At 35.7% G+C, this 21,249-nt stretch overlaps 1 long non-coding RNA gene and 1 other non-coding gene across 2 annotated transcripts in view; one reads left to right on the top strand and one right to left on the bottom strand.

Moving 5' to 3' along the window:
- Positions 1 to 1,575: 1,575 nt before the first annotated feature.
- The window catches only part of LOC150069512 (uncharacterized), a 63,977-nt gene continuing 44,303 nt past the window's right edge, over positions 1,576 to 21,249 (bottom strand). The window contains exons 3-4 of the long non-coding RNA XR_016535527.1: positions 2,704 to 2,772; positions 1,576 to 1,727 (exon numbers count right to left, since the gene is read on the bottom strand). This is a non-coding gene — a long non-coding RNA (uncharacterized LOC150069512). The remainder of the gene's footprint in view (positions 1,728 to 2,703; positions 2,773 to 21,249) is intronic.
- LOC150069513 (U6 spliceosomal RNA) lies at positions 17,023 to 17,130 on the top strand. Its single transcript, XR_016538389.1, has one exon. It is a non-coding gene; the product is annotated as a U6 spliceosomal RNA (small nuclear RNA).

The raw sequence follows: 21,249 nt of genomic DNA, 5'->3' as shown, positions 1-21,249 counted from the left end.
AGAAAAAGCTCAAGGATGGTGCACATGGCCTGAGTTCAAACCCCAGGACTGGCAAAAACAAACAATATAGCAAAACAGAAACCAAACAAAACCAAATACCCCTGCCCCTCCAAAAAAAGCGAACTGTTGAATGTCTAGCAAAATATAGGAGGAAACTGTAATGTAAATTTCAGATTTCATTCCCATTTCATATACTTTTGCCTCCCCACCATTTCCATGTCTGACTACCACACCACCATGTCCTAGAAAACTAAGCAAAAAGTCCCAGGTTTACAAACTAAGCAGGTATTTTGGACAACCAAGTAATGGGTAATGAGTACAATTCTTTTTGAACTATGTTTCCCCTTCTGTTGCTCTCCCTGTCTTTCCCTCCCATCCACATCCATAAGATGTCCAGTTCATTTTCCAGTGTCTAGTGAGTATCAGTTGTATTTGTTCATCCTTGTTCCACCTTTTCTGTGCTTTCTCCTCCCCTCCCAAATAAAAACAAACACACAAGACAAAAGGAAATGCAAACAAAAGCAACAACAATGGCAGCTAGAGACTAACTCATGTTTGTCTTGGTATAGTATAGAATATTATTTTATATGGTCATCGGTGCATTGCTATTGAGCCTTTGTCCTCCATTCCTATGTATAACCTCCTTTGACCTCTGTATGTTAATGACCAGGGGCCTATGTTCCCTCATAGATTTATAGGTACATTGTAGTTACCACAATTGAGCAAATCTGAACAGTCTGTGTTTGTTTGGTTCTGGCTTTGCTTAATATAATTCATTCCAAGCCTTTTAATTTTCTTACAAATAGGACAATATCATTCTTTCTAATCTCTGTATCACTCTCCCGTTTGTCACTTTCTCTTTCTTTGGCTCTCAAGGGCTTTCCCAATGAAGCGCATGCCTGCAGCTCCATTTGGTTTAGTTATTTCCAGATGCAATGCTTTCATTTTTGCCTCCTCATCTTCCCTTCTTCAGTAGCTGGGATTACAAAGTGAGCCCTTGACATTAGCTTCTTCCAGGATTTGATCTGAGCTTTTTTTCTTTTCTTTTTTCTTTTTTTTTTTTTTTTAGAATTTTTCCAAGGCTCCTAGGATCTGGTAATTTATTTTGTTTATACTTCACATTTTTTTTAGTTAAGAATTTATTAACATTTATTTTTACCTCATAATTCAAATGCCATGTTTAGCAAACAAGTATTCAAGAAGGGAATCTCTATATGCATACAATCACTGGGACATAGATTATAGAACACAATTAAAATTAAGCTGAGGGTTTGTTTGTCATAGATACATGTTAATCTATGTAATAAAACATTATGTCTATAGAATATATAACCCATCATAGATTTTTCTGTCTAGCTAATTATGTTTATATCTCCAAGACCATGTTCATATCTTTGGGTACCCAAATATTGAGTCCTTGCTCTAGTACTGTTTGAATCTTTCCCTTTGATTGTTGTAGGAGTAGTTCCTCTTTTGTTTTATATTTTTGTTTCTTTTAAATTTAATTTTATTGCCAGGCTAATATACAGAGGGGTTGCAGATATATAAGTTAGTGAACACATTTCTTGTGGAATATTTTTATCTGTGCCCATGTTTTTCTCCCACTTTCCCTCCCCAATACCTGACTCTGACAGTTGTAAATTTCCCGAATATTGTCTTGGAAGTATGGCTTTGCATTAGCTCAGCCTTTGTCCTTTGTCTCAGCATTTTGTTGTTCTCCTTCCCTTCTGTAATAGAAATAAATGTATATTCATTATACCAGGTACCAAAAATCAAATACAGTGACAATAAGGATAAACTATAAGGGGAAAAAGTAAGAAAGAATGAATAACTTCACATAGCCTGTTAAAACAACTCTGAAGAAAAAACACTTGTTTTCCTATCTTGCAGTTCATTTTGTTTAACCTCATCTTATATGGTCATCTGTACATGGCTTTTGAGCTATTATGATCCTTTGTTAGGACAGTCATAGACATATACTAATTATTACAAATCAAAGAAGGCATAGAGTCTATATTTCTCTGGTTCTGGATTACTTCACTTGGTGTGATTTTTTCCCCCAATACTTACATTTCCTTATGAATGTGATGATACGTTTCTTTCGGGTGGAATTATAGAATTCCATTACACATATACACAACATTTTCTTGTTCCTTTCATCTACTGAGTCAGTCCTGATTCTGAGGGATCTAATCAGCTAGAAGTCAAAGCAGGCATTGGGAAGGTTGCTTCCCACTGCTTGGTGAATTAACTGGTTTCCTTCCTATTAGGTAAGGAGTGAAAAGGAAGATGTCAGTGGTTCAAGGCTGTAATAGATACTTGGGAGGCAGGCTGTGGAATGATCACATTTTAGGACAGTGTATAATCTAGTGACAAGTAGAGGAGTGGGAGAAAGGAGGAGGATGAGAGATGAACTTTGAAGATGATGCTGGAGGCCTTCAGTGATCCTGATCTGAAGTTTTTTTAGTTCAGTTTTCAGTGTGTTTTGTGCAAAGTGGGAGATCAGAGGAGTGGGCGTCATTTTCAGTTCTCACTTGGCTTCAGCTTAGTATCTCAGCCTAGGCTATCCTCAGCAAACCAAAGCCTTAATATCTGCCTATCTATAGTGTTCATCTCTGACTTTTATAGTGGGCAGAAGAAGTTCTATCACTAGTTATATTCTGAAGAACTGGGAGGTCTAATAATTGTAGTGGGACCTTTTACCTTATATGAGAGCTAGCAGGATCCTCTGTTTCCTGGGGTTTCCTGGAGTTGTACATAATCAGTAGGCATCTAAGAACATGTTTTTGAAGACTTTAGTTTTTATCCATTTGTGGTATGCTGAGTTATTTTATGGCGTGTCATCATTATTACCTTATTTCAAAGTATTGAGAGTTGTCTTTTCTACAATTCTGTTTACTTTGAGTTTACCACTCTATGTCATGTCTAAAATATTTTCTAATTGCCATTTTTTCTTAAGTGTGATTAGGAAACAAGTTAAGTGGGTCTTCAGTAAGCAATTTTGTTTTGGAATAGATCCCCAAAATATGAAGTCTAAGTCTGTTACATAGCCATAGCTAAAAGAATTAGTACATGGTATCATTATGGAAAATTATAGTTTGTACTTAGAGTACATATTTTATGAAATTTGAAAATAAATGTATGAAAATAAGTGTAAGAAAAATAAAAAAGGGGACCAGGAGTTCATCAGATTTTCTACCAAAACAATTTTGTTATCACTTAAAAATAATAATTTTGTTTCTATTTTTCTACTATAGACACGTGATATTTCTTTATCATGACTTAATTACACTAATTGGAACTATTAAACATTGTCAGATATCGTGGTTTGAATCAAGGCCACATGCTTGCCCAGTTTGCTAGGCTTGCTTGGCTGGTGCTTTGCCACTTGAATGAGCATTATTACTGGTTATTTTGGAGATGGAGTTATCAGTGGAACAGTAACAGTTTTTGTTAACAGTTGAAGATGCAAACTAATACAAGAATCCCCCCAAATTCCTTTGTCAAAAAGTTTTCTTTTAATGACAATCTTGCCAATTTATGCAGTCTACAAATTCAATGCAATACCCATCAATATCTCAATGCTATTCATTAAAGAAACAGAAGAGGCAATCCAAAATTTCATATGGAATAATAAAAGACCCTGAATAGTAAAAACAATTCTTAGCAGAAAGAACAGCACAGGAGGAATTTCAATACCAAACTTTAGACTCTATTAGAGAGCTATAGTTACCAAAACAGCTTGGTATTGGCACAAGTACAGGCCTGAAGACCAATGGAATAGAACTGAGGACCAAGATATTAACCCACAGACCTATGGCCACCTAGTCATTGATAAGGGAGCCAAAATAATAGAATGGAAGAAAAACAGCCTCTTCAACAAGTGTTAATGACAGAACGGGTTAAGCACCTGCAGAAAACTATACTTGGATCCTTCTTTGTCACCTGCACCAGGATTAACTCCAAATGGATCAAAGACCTTGAGATAAAAGCAAATACACTGAAAACTTTCCAAGAAGGAATAGGAGATACACTAGGTCTCTTTGGCACAGGTCGAAACTTTCTTAATAAGGACCCAGAAACATAACAAATCAGAGAAAGTCTGGATAAATGGGACTGCATTAAACTGCAGAGCTTTTGTATGACAAAGGACATAGCTAGCAAGTCAAATAGAAAGCCTACAGAGTGGGAGAAGATCTTCACTAACCATACAACAGATAAAGGCCTCATATCTAAAATATATCAAAAGTTCAAAAAATTAAATAACTTCCAAACTAATCTCCAAAGTAACAACCATCCCATTAAAAGATGGACCAAAGACTTGAAGAGAATCTTCTCTGAAGAAGAAATAAGAATGGCCTATAGACTCATGAAGAAATGCTGGACATCCCTGGCCATAAAAGAAATGCAAATCAAAACAACTCTAAGATTCCCCCTCACTCCAGTTAGAATGGCCATGATCAAGAAATCTAATAAAAACAGATGCTGATGGGGATGTGGCCAGGAGAGATCACTTGCTATACTGTTGCAAACTCGTTCAACCACATGGAAAGTAGTATGGCATTTCCTCAAAAGACTAAACACAGAGCTCCCCTATGACCCAGCAATTCCACTACTTGACATTTACCCAAATGACCAGAATCAAGGACATACAAAACCCATTAGCACAACAATGTTCATTTCAGTACTATTTACCGTAGCAAAGATATGGAACCAACCCAGATATCCTTCAGTTGATGAGTGGATCAACAAGATGTGGTATCCATACACAATGGAATTCTATGCTGCTGTCAGGAAGAATGACATTGCCCTATCTGTAAGGAAATGGAAAGACTTAGAAAAAATCCATTAAGTGAAGTAAGCCAGACTCAAAGGAACATAGGCTCAATGGTCTCCCTCATTTGTCATAATCAGTAGAAACCTTGGGCTCTCCTGGCAGAGATTTACAATAGAATAAAACCTAGATACATAAGGCCATATAGAATGATGCTAAATGAAAGGATCTCCAGGATATAGAAACAAAAGCCATATAATGAGTGATTGTTGTCTTTAATGTACTATGTTATCTTTCATCTCTTTTGCTGTCCCTTGGTTATCTCATATTATTACAGTATCTCACCTGTTATATGATATATTGTATATATGCATATTTTTATTTGAAGTAGGATAGGGAAGGGAAGAAAATAAGATGAGTGGTGGGGTGGGGGGAGAGAAATGGGGACCAAGACATGAGAAATGGTATCAATGTATGTGAAGTAATGTACCTTCTATCTGGTGAATATAATATAACCCTTCTATGAATTATAATAAAAATATATGAAAAAAGGGACAAAAGCCATATAATGAATGATTGTTATTCTTAATGTACTATGTTATCTCTCATCTCTTTTGCTGTCCCTTGGTTATCTCATATTGTTACAGTATTTTATCTTGTTATGTGATACATTGTATATATGCTCATTTGGTTATTTGAAATCAGATAGGGAAGAGGGAAAAACAAGATGAGGGGTGAGGATGTGGGGAGGGAAATGGGGACCACGTCATGAGAAAGGGTATCAATGTTTGTGAAGTAATGCACCTTCTATCTGGTGAATATAATGTAACCCTTCTATTAATTACAACAAAAATACATGAAAAAAAGTTTTTTTTTCCAGTCTTGGGGCTTGAACTCAGGGCCTGGCCACTGTCCCTGAGATTCTTTTTTTTCATATATTTATTATTATAATTAATAGAAGGGTTACATGATATTTGCCAGAAAGATGGTGCATTAATTCCCATACATTGATACCCTTTCACATGTCTTGGTCCCCATTCCCTCCCCCTAACCCCCCTCCTCATCTTGTTTTCCTCCCTTCCCTATCCAATTTTAAATAACCAAATACAAATATATCAGATATATCAGGTAACAAAGTGAGATACTGTAACAATATGAGATAACCAAGGGACAGCAAAGGAGATGAGAGATAACATAGTACCTTAACAACAACAATCATTCATTATATGGCTTATGTTTCTATATCCTAGAGATCCTTTCATTTAGCATCACAATGGAATTCTATGCTGCTGTCAGAAAGAATGACATTGCCCCATTTGTTAGGAAATGGAAAGACTTAGAAAAAATCATATTAAGTGAAGTAAGCCAGACTCAAAGGAACTTAGGCTCAATGGTTTCCCTCATTTGTCATAATCAGTAGAAACCTTGGGCCAATCAGTGGAAACCTTGGGCTCTCCTAGCAGAGATTTGCAATAGAGAAAAACCTTGATACAAAAGGCCATATAGTATGTCCCTGGAATTCTTTTGCTCAACGTTACTATTCTACCACTTGAGCCACAGTGCCATTTTCAGCTTTTTTTTTTTTAATGTGGTACTGAGAAATTGAACCCAGGCCCGAGAAGTACTCTACCCATAAACCACATTCTCAGCCCTGTCAACGAGTTTTATAAAAATTAATTTTTGAATAAATATTTTCAAATGAGATGTAGAGATATTGCAGTGCAGCGTCTTCCAAAAAGTACATGGTTACATTGGCTAAAATAAACCCTTAGGCCCTGAACTCGAATGTCAGGCTCATTTGTCTATGCCATGGTATTTCAGAAAAATTATTTTCATTAAGTGTAAATACATGAATATTACTAAAATATGTGTGCATTATTAATCAAGAACCCAATGATTAACCCTCAATGAATCTATATATCGTTGTTTATTCAACTGATGTAAAGGTAAGTGAATCTCTCATTATAGATTCAATTTGAGTAAGAAATGAATAACAGCATTAGTACCATCTGATTCAACAGAAAACTATTTCATTTTCACATAGCCATCTTTGGATATGAGCTTCTGTAGTTCTTGATTTCTATTTTTATGAGACTACTTGAAATGATCTAATTCACCTTTCCTCTAATTTTTTCAATTCCAGGAATTTAAGTATTTGTCTAGTGATCTTGTAATAATGCTGCAGAACTAGTAGAGATAATTCCCTCTCCAGTAGACATTTGATAATGTGTAGAAACAGTTAGATGATTACTACTTGAAGATTAATTTTATTGATATCTAGAGGGTACAAGCCAAGATTGTTGCCACACACAAATTTTACCTGGACCAAATATAAATAATGCAGAAATTGAGAAATCCTCCTTTGAATATTTACTGGAAAAGCCATTGTGGGAAGAAAAGATGGAGAAAGTTTTGCTCAGGAGGTGATTTTTTTCCCTTTCCTAGCATGGTTATATCTCGAGAACCACAGAATAAACAGGATTATGGGGAAGGAAATCAGCATTGTTTATATTGGGACCAATGGGAAACCCAGTGCAGCTGTAGCAGAAAGCTCATATATCAGCTAGAGAGTTAGATTGGTGCTGTATTGTGGAGAACCTCAAATGCCAGGATGAATACTTTCACTTTATTTATTAGACAATGGGGAGCCATTCAATGGGTGTACTGTAGTGTAAGCAGTGTTTTAGATTAGTCTGGCAGTGGTTTGAGGATCTATTGTAGTGGAAAGGTTCGGAGACAATTAGAAGGTTATTATAACAATCCAACCTTGAGGTATTGAATATTAATTCAAGCAGAACCTTATTTAACCATGATACTTGTAGCACATGTTCCTGTCTAAATGCAATTACAGATTAGGGTAAAGCCATCCGGCCACAGTAGCACAAAATTGAGACTTCACACAAGAGTATAAACAATGAATTCGAGTTTACATGTGACGTGGGTTAATTAGACTATGTAATTTTGCTTATGTGTTTACATCAAGCATGCTTGGTATGTTTTTTTGAAAATAGGAGTTTTTATTACATAAACAGAAACAATGGAAATCTCTATTTTAAAACACACTAGCTTTTATCAATTTAATGTTTTACTCCTTTTATCCCTGATTTCTGTATATCCTGAAACAACACATGGTATGCTCAGGGCTGTATGAATAACAGTGGCAAATATATATTGTTTCAAAAGTGTGCAACCATGTTTCTTATTGTCTAGCAAAAAAAAATTAAAAAAACACCAACATTTTTATCTCTTGGGCCAGCAGTGGGAGGTGAGGCGACGATATCAGAAACTGTCTTCAATGCTTACAAATTTCACTAATGACCCCATATCAGTGACATTAGTTATCATTAACAATACTTTCTTTCTCTCATTTTCCATGCTTTGATTGAAAAACTGAACTTCCCTTTTTTTGGTATGTTTTTATTGTAATTAATGGAAGGGTTACATTATATTCACCAGATAAAAGGTGCATTGCTTCACAAACATTGATACCCTTTCTCATGTCTTGGTCCCCATTTCCCTCCCCCCACCCCCACCCCTCATCTTGTTTTCCTCTCTCCCCTATTCGACTTCAAATGACCAAATATGCATATATCCAATATATCAGATAACAAAGTGAAATACTGTAACAATATGAGATAACCAAGGGACAGCAAAAGAGATGAGAGATAACATAGTACATTAAGGACAATAAACTTAACTTTCTTTAGTGTCATTACTTCTTTGAGACTTAGATTTTGACTGGAAACTTGACCTTTTATTATGATCAAAAAACAATCATGAAGCCATTACTGCAAAATATAAACTACCCACTTATCATAATGCTCTTATCATATAGACTGTGCAACACTAAGGAGAGTCAACTTTTCTATGAACCAGTATTGGAATGATAGCTGTAACTGCCCAACAGCCCTGGATCTGGGAACTAGATCAAAGCTACATAGAATGGTGCAGGAGATCATTCTATTGATGGGAGCAAAGTTGTCTGTGATAGGCTTTGTACCAAGGAGTGAGAAGTCAATTTTTGTCACTCTTTTTATTTTTATTAAAGAGGGGATGCATATGTCAATGAGTCCATATACTGGAACTTCACCACAGAGCTGGACCTTTTACAGTGCTTCTCTACATGCTCCCCTTTCTGGTGTCCATGAGGATGGGCTGCCATAAATGGCTTTACAGCTAATCCATAAAACAAGAAAGCTAGACATGATTTTCTTTCTAACAGAAAGCTATGAAGTTGATTACAAATGAAAAATGGATTGGTTGTAATCCCACTCATCAGTAGCCGGGCATACCTATAGTTAGCAGAGGGTCAGCTGGATTTGCCTGATTAAGAAATCACAGTGTGCTATCCTACTATAGGCCTTGACTTGAGATGGGACTTCATTTTAAAGATTGTCTTACAGGGATCTAGTAGATACCTCAAAACTTCTAAATGTGTGGGAAAAGGAAAGAAAAAGCACATAGTTCGAAATTTAAGGTATTTGAATCTTTTCTGTTAAATATTTCAGATAGTGTAAACCACGATGAAATGAAACTAGTTAAAACAGTCCAGAGAAAAGAGGAAAAAAATTAACCTTAACACAGAAGGTAAGAACCAAGCATTACGAGGACCAAAATAAAGCAAATTATAATTAGGATGAGACTGTGTATATCCCTAGTGTTTAACTAAAGGGTTTCCTTACCACTTCAGGATTTTACTTTTGCACCCATCTGACCATAGTCCTACCTTCTTTCTCAAGGTGTAGGTTCTTTTATAACCTATTTTTACTACCCTAGAGATATACCTGAGTAAAATACACCATTTAAGGCATTACTACTTATCCAGGAGGACTTTATACTTGCTCTCCTGACCAACTTCAAACTTGCAATTATCTTTTCAGCTCTCTGGGGTATTGATTACATGGTACCTCATCACACCTAGCTCTGTCATCATTTCTGAAAGGGCTTCCAGTGCTAGTGTGGGATTTCAGAGGGCAATTCAAAATGTGTGTTGTCCATTTAAGTAGTCTAACATGTCAGTAAGTCTCAGTCTTCAAGAAGAAAATATTTGACCATCAATCCTGGTAATGATTAAAAGTATTCTTATAAAGGAAAACAAAGATAAAGCTTTATGTAGGATCTGGAAAATGTAACCTCCTGGGCTTCAGTTTCCTCATCTGTGAAGAAAGAGATTAGAATAAATGTTTTCTAATGCTTCCACTTCAAAGAACTGATGTTTTGATTATGCTTACTATAAAGAATATATCAACATTGCATACTAATTAAATCCAAAGTCTTAATATATTCCATTGATACAAAGGATTTAATAGGTTATCTCTAATATTAGTAATATATTTGGGAAATGAGATAGAAGAGTCATTAAAAAGTGTGAATCACATTTCACCAGCTCAACTATGTAAAACATTAGGCAAAATTTTGTTTACTAAGAGACAATACAGTAATAAAAATTAATTACATGGCTTTAGGTAAGGTCTTACCTTCTGAAGATAAGATTCAAGTCTGAATCAATTCTGAGGGTTTATTTAGTGCCATCTTGGGGTCTAATCTGGTATGCAGTTAGGAACTCATTTAAGTTAAAGTTAAGAAGTTCAGGGTCCATGCCTGCAAAATCTCCTTTGATCTTATGACAGTTTGTGTCTTCCATGCCATGTGTTTCACTGGGGGAAACTTCCTGTGCCCATCTGTGAGCCTTGCTCCCGTGGGATGCTTCCTAGGATTGTGAGGACTTGCTGTACTCTTTCTGGGACTCGAGCATTCTGAAGAAACTCAGATGTGGCTTCCCTCCTTGCTCAGAATATATCCTTAGCCTGAACTGAATTACTTTCCCTTCAGGTTTCTTCAAAGCTGCTCTGTTTACATTTGTAAACTTTCTAAGTCCTCCATTGGGTTTTGGCTTTTGAAATACCAAAATAAGAAAGACTTTCAAGCTACTTCTTTTTGGTCTACCTCCCTGAAGAACAGAACCACAGAGTCTGCTGCCTTCTCTCAGTGAGGAGAGCAAAGGGGAAAACACAGTGAGAAAAAAGTTAGTGCACTAAGTGACTTGATTTGATAATAGCTAATGAAACAATAGAACCCATAGGGGTGACCTTTTCTAACTGGATGATATATATATATATATATCTAAATATTAAAAATGCTTTCAACCTGTGTAATGGAAATACATCACATTTTACAAGACCTCTTGAGGTATGAAGGTTATTTGGAGGATGTGCAAAAACAGGACAGTCTTCTCTAAAATGAAGGGTGGAGATTGATAAAAATACTCAGTGAGTGTGGGTGGCTCATGAAATGGAAAAAGTGGAAATCTGGTGATGTACAATGAAAAAATTAGGGGCAGTAGAGGAGCAGGCAGAGAAGTACATACAAGGGAAGTGGTGTGCACATCAAAGGCAAGAGGTTGGCACCAAATTATGGAGACTGGGCATGAGATTCAAGGGCTCCTTGGATGCAATATCCTTTCTGTAAGAGTTTGGGTTCCTTCAGAGTCTAGTAGGTGGTGAATCAGTTTGAATTTTGGAAAAAAGGGTAATGAGGGGCCCGGGAGTTTGGCCTAGTGGTAGAGTGTTTGCCTAGCATGCATGAAAACCTGGGTTCGATCCCTTGGTACCACATACATAGAAAAAAGCTGAAAATGGTGCTTTGGCGCAAGTGGTAGAGCTCTAGCCTTGATAAAGCCCAAGGACAGTGCTCAGGCCCTGAGTTCAAGCCCTAAGACTGGCAAAAAAGAGAGAAATGGTAATGAGAATTGGTCAGAAGCATGGCAATTAGCTAAAAAGTAAAGTCAATATTGTATTCCCTTTGACAGTCTCAAGAACTCTTCTCTCTGTGGATAGATCCCTTTGAAAATTCCCAGTTGCTCCAATTGAGCTGTGAAATTGAAAAACAAAACCGAACAACAATAACAAAACAATCTTCTCTCTTCCTCAACTTCAACTTAGAGAACAAAAAGGAACTGAGAAATTTAACCTTTCATGAGAAGGTTAAGCTTACCGCGAGAGTAGTAATGGGAAGAATCGAGTGGGCTGTGAGCACACAGACGTGTTTCTTAACTCTCATCATGTTGGATACGTCCTTAGGGGCTCTTAAACTAGGATGGTAGAGGTACCAAAAAGTTTGCGTTCAGTAATTGTGATTTGAATGGACTTTGAAAGCAGTTAAGAACTGGTGGATGGGCTGAGAGTGTGGCCTACAGGTAGACAGCTTGCCCAGCATGCACTAAGCCCTGGGTTTGATTCCTTGGTACCGCATACACAGGAAAAGTGGGAAGTGATGCTGTGGCTCACATAGTAAAACGCTAGCTTTGAGAAAGCTCAAAGGATCCAGGTCTTGAGTTCAAGTCTCATGAGTACCAAAAAATAATAATAATAACAAAAGAACTTGTGAAAATATACTTTGCAATGAACATGCTTTATCTGTACATATTATTTTGAATACTTAATTAATTAAGTATAACATCTTCCAGAAACAGTCTTGTAAAGTCACATTTCATACACTGATTTTTTTTTTTAGTTTTCACTGTGTGTGAATAGAAAGAAAGTTAGTTTCCAAGTTATCACTGTTTTAAAGTAGTTTGATAGTGAATTAAAAACAATATATGGAACATTCTATAGGAATTAATCTTTAGAAAATATGAAAATCTGACTGACTCATTGCTTTAATATTTCCTTGCACAAGATATGTGGATGAAAATAAATATTTGAAGGCAGCAAATTACTGTTTTTGCCTGTTGTTGAAAAAGCTTTGATTTTGTCTTTCATAGCTTTATGAGCAATGGAACAAAGTAAGAAGAACATTTGGTTGATTCTTTATTATGTGTATTTTTCTACGGGATTTTAACTGGATAAATGATTATTGAACTGCACATATTATATCTTTTAGATGCTTTATTTGGGGAGATAGACTCTCACTTGAGAAAGACTGTTTCTTTGATCTTATGTTACTAATTAGCACCAGAAACTTTGCCAGAATACTTGATCTCACTTAGTATTTGTTCATTTTGAGGGATAGGTCTGTCAGGATCCCTGCCTATCACTTATTAGGATCCATAGTGCCATTTCTTCCAAGTATATAGTCTGGTATAAAACTGAGAACATCCTGTTGATTATGAAAAACTTCTGAGTTTTCTCAGAAGTGAAACTGATTTCAAAGCTTTATGAAATTGGACATGAATACTAACATTTCCTTGTTTGTTTAAGTCTATGGGGTTAGGAAGAAATTTTGAAAAATTAAATTGACACAGTTATAGAACTTATTATTAGTAGTAAAATTCCTGAGAAGAGAGTATCAGTGAGGTTTTCTTTATATGGAGTCCTAGACACTTTCTTTGACCTTTTAATAATTCACATTTCACCACACTGGCATTTCAGGTGTAGAGTCTATTTGCTCTGGAGCAAAGATTTTAGCCAAATGCATACAAGGTTCTATATAAGCTTATATCTGGAGATGAAATCATTATATCCAGTATCCTGTTTATCATTTTTGAAAATAAAAATGCTCTTCATCATTATTGATTTTTCAACAATTATGGGGGAGGCAGGTAAAGATCAGGCTAACAATCCCTTAGGTTATCAAAGCCATAGCTTGTGTTGCCTGTAAGTCCTTGGCTGCATTTTCTTAGTTAAATGTTCATTAGATAGTTCAGGCTTCTAGATTTGGGAAACTGTGAATCATTTTCTTGCTCTATCCTTCCTTAAGGTAGATTTTGCCTCTGAGGTTCTTATTCAGCATTGAAGGGCTCTTCTCAAATTAAAATATTAAGATTCGTTATGTAGGTTTAGAAATAGTCTCAATTTCAAAAAACAACATTTGCATTCCTGAATTGGAATGGGGCAGAGGGCAGTTTATTAAAAGAAATAGAATATAACACCCTTTATTACAAGAGTTGAATCTCCTTTTTGTGTAGCATCAATGACTAAATTTTCTACACATGAATTTTGTTATCTGTATAGAACTTTTTGTGAGCTTTCACATTCATAAATAGGGGCAGAGTTTCTTATTTTATCTTATATTTCTACTTCAAGGACATTGTAAGAACATAGGAAGTATTGTTTCTTCTCTAGGAATAATACTTGATAACAAAGCAAGTAGATGTTTGTCCCATATATAAAGAATTTGGTGGGCAAAGTTCAAATAGTATTGAGTAACAAGAAAGTTCTAGGACTTTCCATGATACAGGATTTTCTGATTGCTCAATTTCTCATTTAGGACCTTTTTTTTTTTTTTTTTTTTTTTTTTTTGTGGGTCAGGTGGCTTGAACTTGGCCTGAGCATTGTCCCTGAGCTCTTCAACTCAAGACTGCACCCTAATCTTACCCTTAAGCCAATCCCCACTTCCTGTTTTCTAGAGGTTAATTGGAGATAACAGTCCTTTTGTGCCCTGGCTGGCTCTGAACCTTGATCCTCAGATCTCAGCCTCCTGAATAGCTAGGATTACAGACGTGAGCCATTGTGCCCAGCAAGAACTTGTTTCTTGTCCTTTAGAAATCTAAAGGTTTTAATGAAAGTAACATTCCGAAAGTAGACATTTTTTTTTATTCTTAAAAAGTATAGAGGATAGGGGCTGGAGTTTGGCTTAGTGGTAGAGTGCTTGCCTAGCATGCAGAAAGACCTGGGTTCAATTCCTTGGTACCACATATATAGAAAAGCTGGAAGTAGTGCTGCGTTTCATGTGTTAGAGAGCTATTCTTGAGGAAAGCCCAAGGACAATGTTCAGGCCCTGAGTTCAAGCCCCAGGACTGCCAAAAATAAAGTATAGAGGATAGAGAGCTCTATGAGGAAGGGCATAAATATAACCACCTTTGTCCTATTTGATCTTGAATATGTGGATATTTTAATTCCTCAGTATAGTGGGAATTGTGTTAGTGAGGATTATGTTGGCAACAACTGAGGTTAAATGGTCATTCCAGAATTATTTCGTATTTGTAGTGTACAGATTACAGGATATTTATAGTCTTAATTTAATAGCAAACACACAATTTCCATGTTGCAAATGGCTATTAAAATCACAGGAACTATGGAAATCAGATTTATTTGGGCTTCTGTGGTTGCCTGAATTCCATGAGATAAATGCCAGATTATTTTTTTTTATTGCCAGACCCCATACTTAAGGAGACCATGAAAAACTTGGAATTTCCTAAATAACTGTCACAGAGATACAGTTCAATTTAGATTCTAAAAATGCATTATTATTCAGCTGCCTCCTCCTGTCCAATGTACCACTGTCTTCCTCTAACCCTGAGCACTTCATCTATGCTTATTTCATTTGCCTCATGCTTGACATGACATTTTAAATGTTAACTATACATCTAGCTATTGTTAATATATTTTTTAGAGTAATAGATTAATTCATCTTAATAATATTGTTTGGCACTGATTCTTGAGGAAACTGAGACACCACTACACATATCAAATAATCCTTTGTGAGTTCAACTCTTTTTAGATGTTGAGGATGCAATCATCTTTCAGGCATTATTTCTTAAATAAAGGGCTTACTGTGTCAGTTGTGATAAATCATTTTGAAGACAATGAGGTTATAATAAAACTACCTCTTTCTCAAGACATATGAATTTGGACTAGTTTTTCATCTACTATATTATATCCAGAAGAGCCATAGAGACAAAGGGATCAATGCTTGCATCTTGTTGGTGAGTTATAGTACTTGTCAAGAAGAAACAGAGCGGCTGTTGGATTAAGAATTCATTTCTCAAAGCTGTTCACCAGTAGCTCACACTTTTAATCCTAATTACTCAGTAGGCTGAGATCTGAGGATTGACATGAAAAGCCAACCTTGTTGGGGTCCTTTGTCCCCAGTCCCTCTCGACTAGTAGGAGGGATGGGGAAAAACATGCCCAACCAGGACAAGCCTCAAGAGGAGAGAGCCCCCTGTCCTCCCGTATTCAGCCTTCTCACCCCAGGGCACGAACAGAGATGCCACGCAGCTTCATCAAGGCAGGAAAATCTCTCTCTCTATTCCCCAAATCCCTCCTCCTTATATTTGGTGCCATAGTCTGTCAGCACAGCAGGTGGGCAAGACAAAGAGGTCCACATGTTTACCCCTACTACAGGTCTCAGCAGAAAGTTATTAGACATGGCATTACTCGGCCCCCAACAATCCTGGGCAAGAAAATCCATGAGACTCTTATATCCAATCAATTAATAATGTTATCAATCATTTAATCACCCACTTACCAAGTATCTTCACACTCAATTTAATATATGCTTGACCTTAATCTTGAGCTTAATATCATCTGGATATATTTTTGATGAATTATATACATTAACCTTCTTTCATTTTTCAAATTACTGCTTATATACATACGAGTAAATCTTTGTGTATGTTTATGTGTGTGGCAGTAGTGTGGTTTGAATTCAGAAACTCCGTATTTGCTAGATAGGTGCTCTCCCACTTTTGTCGTGCTCTCATCTCTCTCTCCCTCTCTTTTTTATTTTGGCCAGCTTGTACCACATTCCTCCTACTTATGCTTCTCACATAGCTGGGTAAACAGGCATGAGCTATTGTGCCTAGCTCTTAATCGATTGAGATAGGATCTTATTAACTTTCCACAAAGGCTTGTTTTGATCTGTAATCCTCCCTGATCACTTTTCTGGAGTTCCTAGAATTACAGGTATAAGAAATCAGGCCAGACTTAGATTAAATCATTTTATCTGATTTCCAATCTTCATTAATATTGTTGATTTCGACTATTGCACTACTCATATTAGCCTCATTTATATAATTATTAGTAGAGCACCATAGTCTCACTTTTCTTTTTTATACAAATTTCAGGTTCATTTTTTAGCAATAAAAATTTTCTCTGTGTATCCCTAGAAATGTTCATATTTTAATCCATAAAAATGTGGTAAAATCAAGTCTCTGTCTTTTCTCTGATGGTTATATTATTTCCAAACAAAGGAGTTTTAGGACATATAAGGATTAATTTCTGGTTGACCACTTCCCCAAGGTCAGATTACTTTTGCTTCAATTAATACTACATTTGAAAATTTGCATGTCCCATCGTGTCTTTGGATTAAATAGAAAACATATGATTAATTCCATTTGGTAGCTACATCACTGTTCTGATACCTTATTAACATATAAATGATTCCATTGAAAATGGAATGTATTCCCACTAAGCGGTAAAGTCATCTCATGAATCATATTTCCCATGTACCTCTCTCCCTCTAATTCGATTCTCTCTATCCCCTTTTTTGGGTGTCTGTTGTTTATTCTTGTAAGATCCTTACAGAGTGCTTGCTTCAGCAGCACATATACTAAAATTGGAAATGATACAGAGAAGTTTAGCATGGCCCCTGCTCAAGGATGACACACAAATTGGTGAAGCGTTCCATATTTTCTGTAAGGAAATGGAAAGACTTGGAAAAATCATATTAAGTGAAGTAAGTCAGACCCAAAGGAACATAGGCTCAATGGTTTCCCTCACTGGTAATAATTTGTACACATCTAGGTCTCTCCTAGCAGAGAATTACAGTAGTGCAAAACCTAGATACATAAGGCCATACATGATGAGGCTAAATGAAAGGATCTCCAGGATATGGAAACAAGAATTTTATATAGTGTGATTGTTGTTCTTAATGTACTGTGTTATATCTCATCTCTATTGTTGACCTTTGGTTAATCTCATATTGTTACAGTATCTGACTTTGTTATCTGGCATATTGTATATACTTTTATTTGTTTATTTAAAATAGGAAAAAGGGTAGGGGGAAAACAAGTTGAGGAGAGGGGTGGAGGGAGGAAAATGGGGACAAAAACATGAGAAGTAATGCACTTTCTGTCTGGCAAATATAACTGTAACCCCTCTATTAATTACAATGAAAAAAGGAAAAAAGTTAAACATATATACTTACAAAAACACACATTATATACTCAGAATTAACGTACATATATCTATTGATTAAAATATTTACTATATGTTTGTGATGTTCATTTAATAAATTAATGCTATATTGCAAATGCAAAAAAGATACAGATAAGTTTTAACTTTGTGTTCAAATGAATTGCTTATTTTTTCTACTACATTTCACAGTAGTAGAGATAGAAATGTATATGAATGATAGTCTGCCTTTTTCTTTAAGGAAACTGAGTGTTGGCCTAAAGTACTTGTGAATCCTCCTGGAATCGTCTCTGTTTTGAATGTTGATGATTCTGTGAAATGAAACAATTTCCCAGTAAAGGTTTAGGATGGTATCCCAGATACAAAAGCTGGTAATAGTGTTTTCACTCTGGCCTTGATTGAGGGTAGCATAGGGCGCTTGGAGTAGGAGAACGATAATGAAGAATGGGGTTAGACTGCAGAAGAAATCAGAAGACAATAAAGATGACAAGGAAGAATGATTGTAACTTTAATAATACTTGCCACAAAGATAGAGGTGAAGATGAAGGAGAATACCAGGCTAGTAAGTGAACACCAGCTGTAAAGATTCTTCTAAATGAACAAAGAGGATTAAATTCCATAATGTCATTGAAATGAAACTAGCCATCAAAAATATCTATCTACCTCCGGGGTGAGGAGTGTGGCTTAGTGATAGAGCTCTTGCCTAGCATGCATGAAGCGCATTCCTGGGTACCACATACATAGAAAAAGCCAGAAGTGCTGTAGCTCAAGTTGCAGAGCTCTAGCCTTAAGAAAGATCAAAGAGAGTACCCGGGCCCAACAGCCTCAGGACTGGCCCAAAAAATATCCACCTTTTCTTGATAGAAAACTATTTACCTTCAATAATACGAGCTTAAGTGTATTTTCTTTTAGGGGAATTCAATTCTTTTCAAAAGCATTCAGAAAAGTGTAAGTCATTGAAGGATAACCTCTTAAGCAGACACTACCTCCATGAAAACAACTTCATTTGGACATTTCTTAAAATGTTGATCTTAGGTTTAGATCATTTTCTGCTTTGAAATTACCTGGGAAAGCTGAGAGAATGTAACTGCTAGAAAATAAACTCTGATTAACTGAAATGGTGTTTCTGAATTATTCTTGCTTGCCTTCATGCACATCTTTTTTTTTTTTTTTTTTTTTTTTTTTTTTTTGCCAGTCCTGGGCTTGAGCTCAGGGCCTGAGCACTGTCCTTGAACTTTCTCAAGGCTAGAGCTCTACCACTTGAGCCTCAGCACCACTTCCGGCTTTTTTCTATGTATGTGGTACCGAGGAATCGAACCCGGGTCTTCATGCATGCTAGGCAAGCACTTTAACCACTAGGCCAAACTCCCGGCCCCCATGCACATCTTTTTTAAGGACACTTTTGACACAGCAATATAGTTAAAATAATTTTTCTTTAAAATTTTAAATATGAAATTACTATGCAGGATATCGTCATGGAAACAAAAAAATGAGAAGACAGTTATTGTCTAGGGAAAGAGCCTGGAAATGCTTTAAAACCCTTTGAGGAAAGTACACATTTACATTATTATAAAAGGTAAGAATTAGTGGCCTTACACAGAATCCCTTAGGTATTTCACATTATCAATGTCTTCAATAATTAAAAAAAGAAATAATAATTTAAAAAGAAAGTACTGGGTAAGAACATCTACAAAAATTGAGTTCCACCCCATCAGTGCAAAAATTAAGGGAGGAAAAATAACCAGTATACATGTGTGATATTCTTCTTAGTATTAGAGTATGGTAGAGAAAAGTATAGTTATAGGAGGATTTTTTTTCAGAAAAGTGGAAGATATAAAAAAAACCCTCAAAATATGATAGGTAGAAGAAAAAGGAAAAAACTGAAAGACATGTGAAATGGCAGTTGAAATTGGCAGCAATAGTGGCCGGTACAATAAATACCTAAGAATAAACAAAATGGGCCATATATGAGAAAGAAAAACTTCAGGCCAGCAAAATACTAAGTTCTGGCAAGTATTATCACATTTGCTTGAGGAATTCTTTACATGTAACTTGACCACATTAAATGATATGGGAGAATTAGATCACTCTAAGTATGTAGCTTAAAATACTGTCAGAAGACAAAGATATATAAAATCTATAAAATGATCCTAAGTCACTAAGTAGGAGCAGTATTCTCAGTTTCTTCCAAAAAAGTGCCATATACTTGAGAAATGTTTTATAAAATACACACAGAATTTTAAGAATTTGCAGAATCAAATCTTACTTGCCTGACATTCAATGCATTCCAGTAATTCTTCTCTAAGCTCTACACATGCCACTACTGCATTTGCTTCAGTATTAGTAAATCAACATCTATTTGTCTAAATAATCTAGATAATTTAATTGTTTCATTTTTTACCTATCTTTTCATTTCATATAGATAGAAACAGCCTGATTTTCATTCTTATTCTAAATTACGTATTTTTTTCTTTGTAACTTAATAGAAGGTCATTTAAAAATGTTTCCAAGAAGGATATAATCACCTGCTTTCTCAACCATTAGAAATTAGAAATCAGGGTTTCAGTAATACATTCTGTGTTCAACTGGAATCTAGAGCATTCAATATTAATGAAAATTATAACACTAATCTCCTGTGCATTAATACACTGCCCGAAGAATGAAATGAAACAAAATGCAAATGGTGAGACTTTTCTACAGTCAAAAGAGTTTGGACATTTTCCATTTTTATCTGCTCAAACCACACTGCCAAGGGCTGCCTGAATTTCCTTATCTCCAGTTTCATACCTGAGATGGATGCAGTGAGTTGTTTTTTTTTCCATTTTAAATGTGTGATTCAATTTTGAGAACTTCTTAAAAATAGTCTAGGGATTGTAAAAATCCTTGGAGTGGAGCCAGAGTTCCCCGAATTAATATGCTCTCTTCTCTGCTCTAGTCACACATGACTGCCATTGACATTTCTTGTGGACTTTGTCAGACCCATTACTAATGTGCCATATGATGCCATTGTACTTTCACAAACACTTCTCAAAATTAGGTTTAAGCAAATAGAATTTTCTTTCATTGAATATGCAATGATCTTAATAGGGATCTCTGGTCACAATTCAGCACAATAAATAGAAAAATGTGCAAAGTTAAATTTCACAAGGTTAGCAGCTTCTTACTGCTACATACGTCTCAGTATCACTATTGATTATGATTTACATGTACATTGGCTAGAGTTTTTTTTTACCTGTTTTTATTTTTTTTTCAATTTGTAATGTAGAAAAACTTAGCAATGGGGACTCAGTTTTATCAGTTCTTTGCTATCCTGGATTATCATTGTAGAAAATTAGTTGTAATAGTTGTTTACTACAATGAACTAATATATTAAAAGGTAGTAAAATATACTTGAATGGTAATTTTCACTTAGTTTGTTGATTTGTAAGTGAGTGGGTATGTCTAAAAATAGCATAACTATTAATAACGGTCTTTTCAAAATAATGTTTTTATGGCTTGCAAATGAAAGGCTTTAAAATGCTTCTACCTTAAATTAAGTGCCTTGAATATGGTGATGTGCCATTTTATTGAGTTCTGAGTGCCTGCGAAACATACAAAGCCTCACACATACTTTCCAACT

Source organism: Megascapheus bottae, chromosome 1, assembly GCF_031878675.1.
Source record: "Megascapheus bottae isolate mThoBot1 chromosome 1, mThoBot2.hap1, whole genome shotgun sequence".
NCBI classification, from domain to species: Eukaryota; Metazoa; Chordata; class Mammalia; order Rodentia; family Geomyidae; genus Megascapheus; species Megascapheus bottae.
The sequence above is the reverse complement of the archived record's forward strand: the minus strand, read 5'-3'. Positions and strand labels throughout refer to the sequence as shown.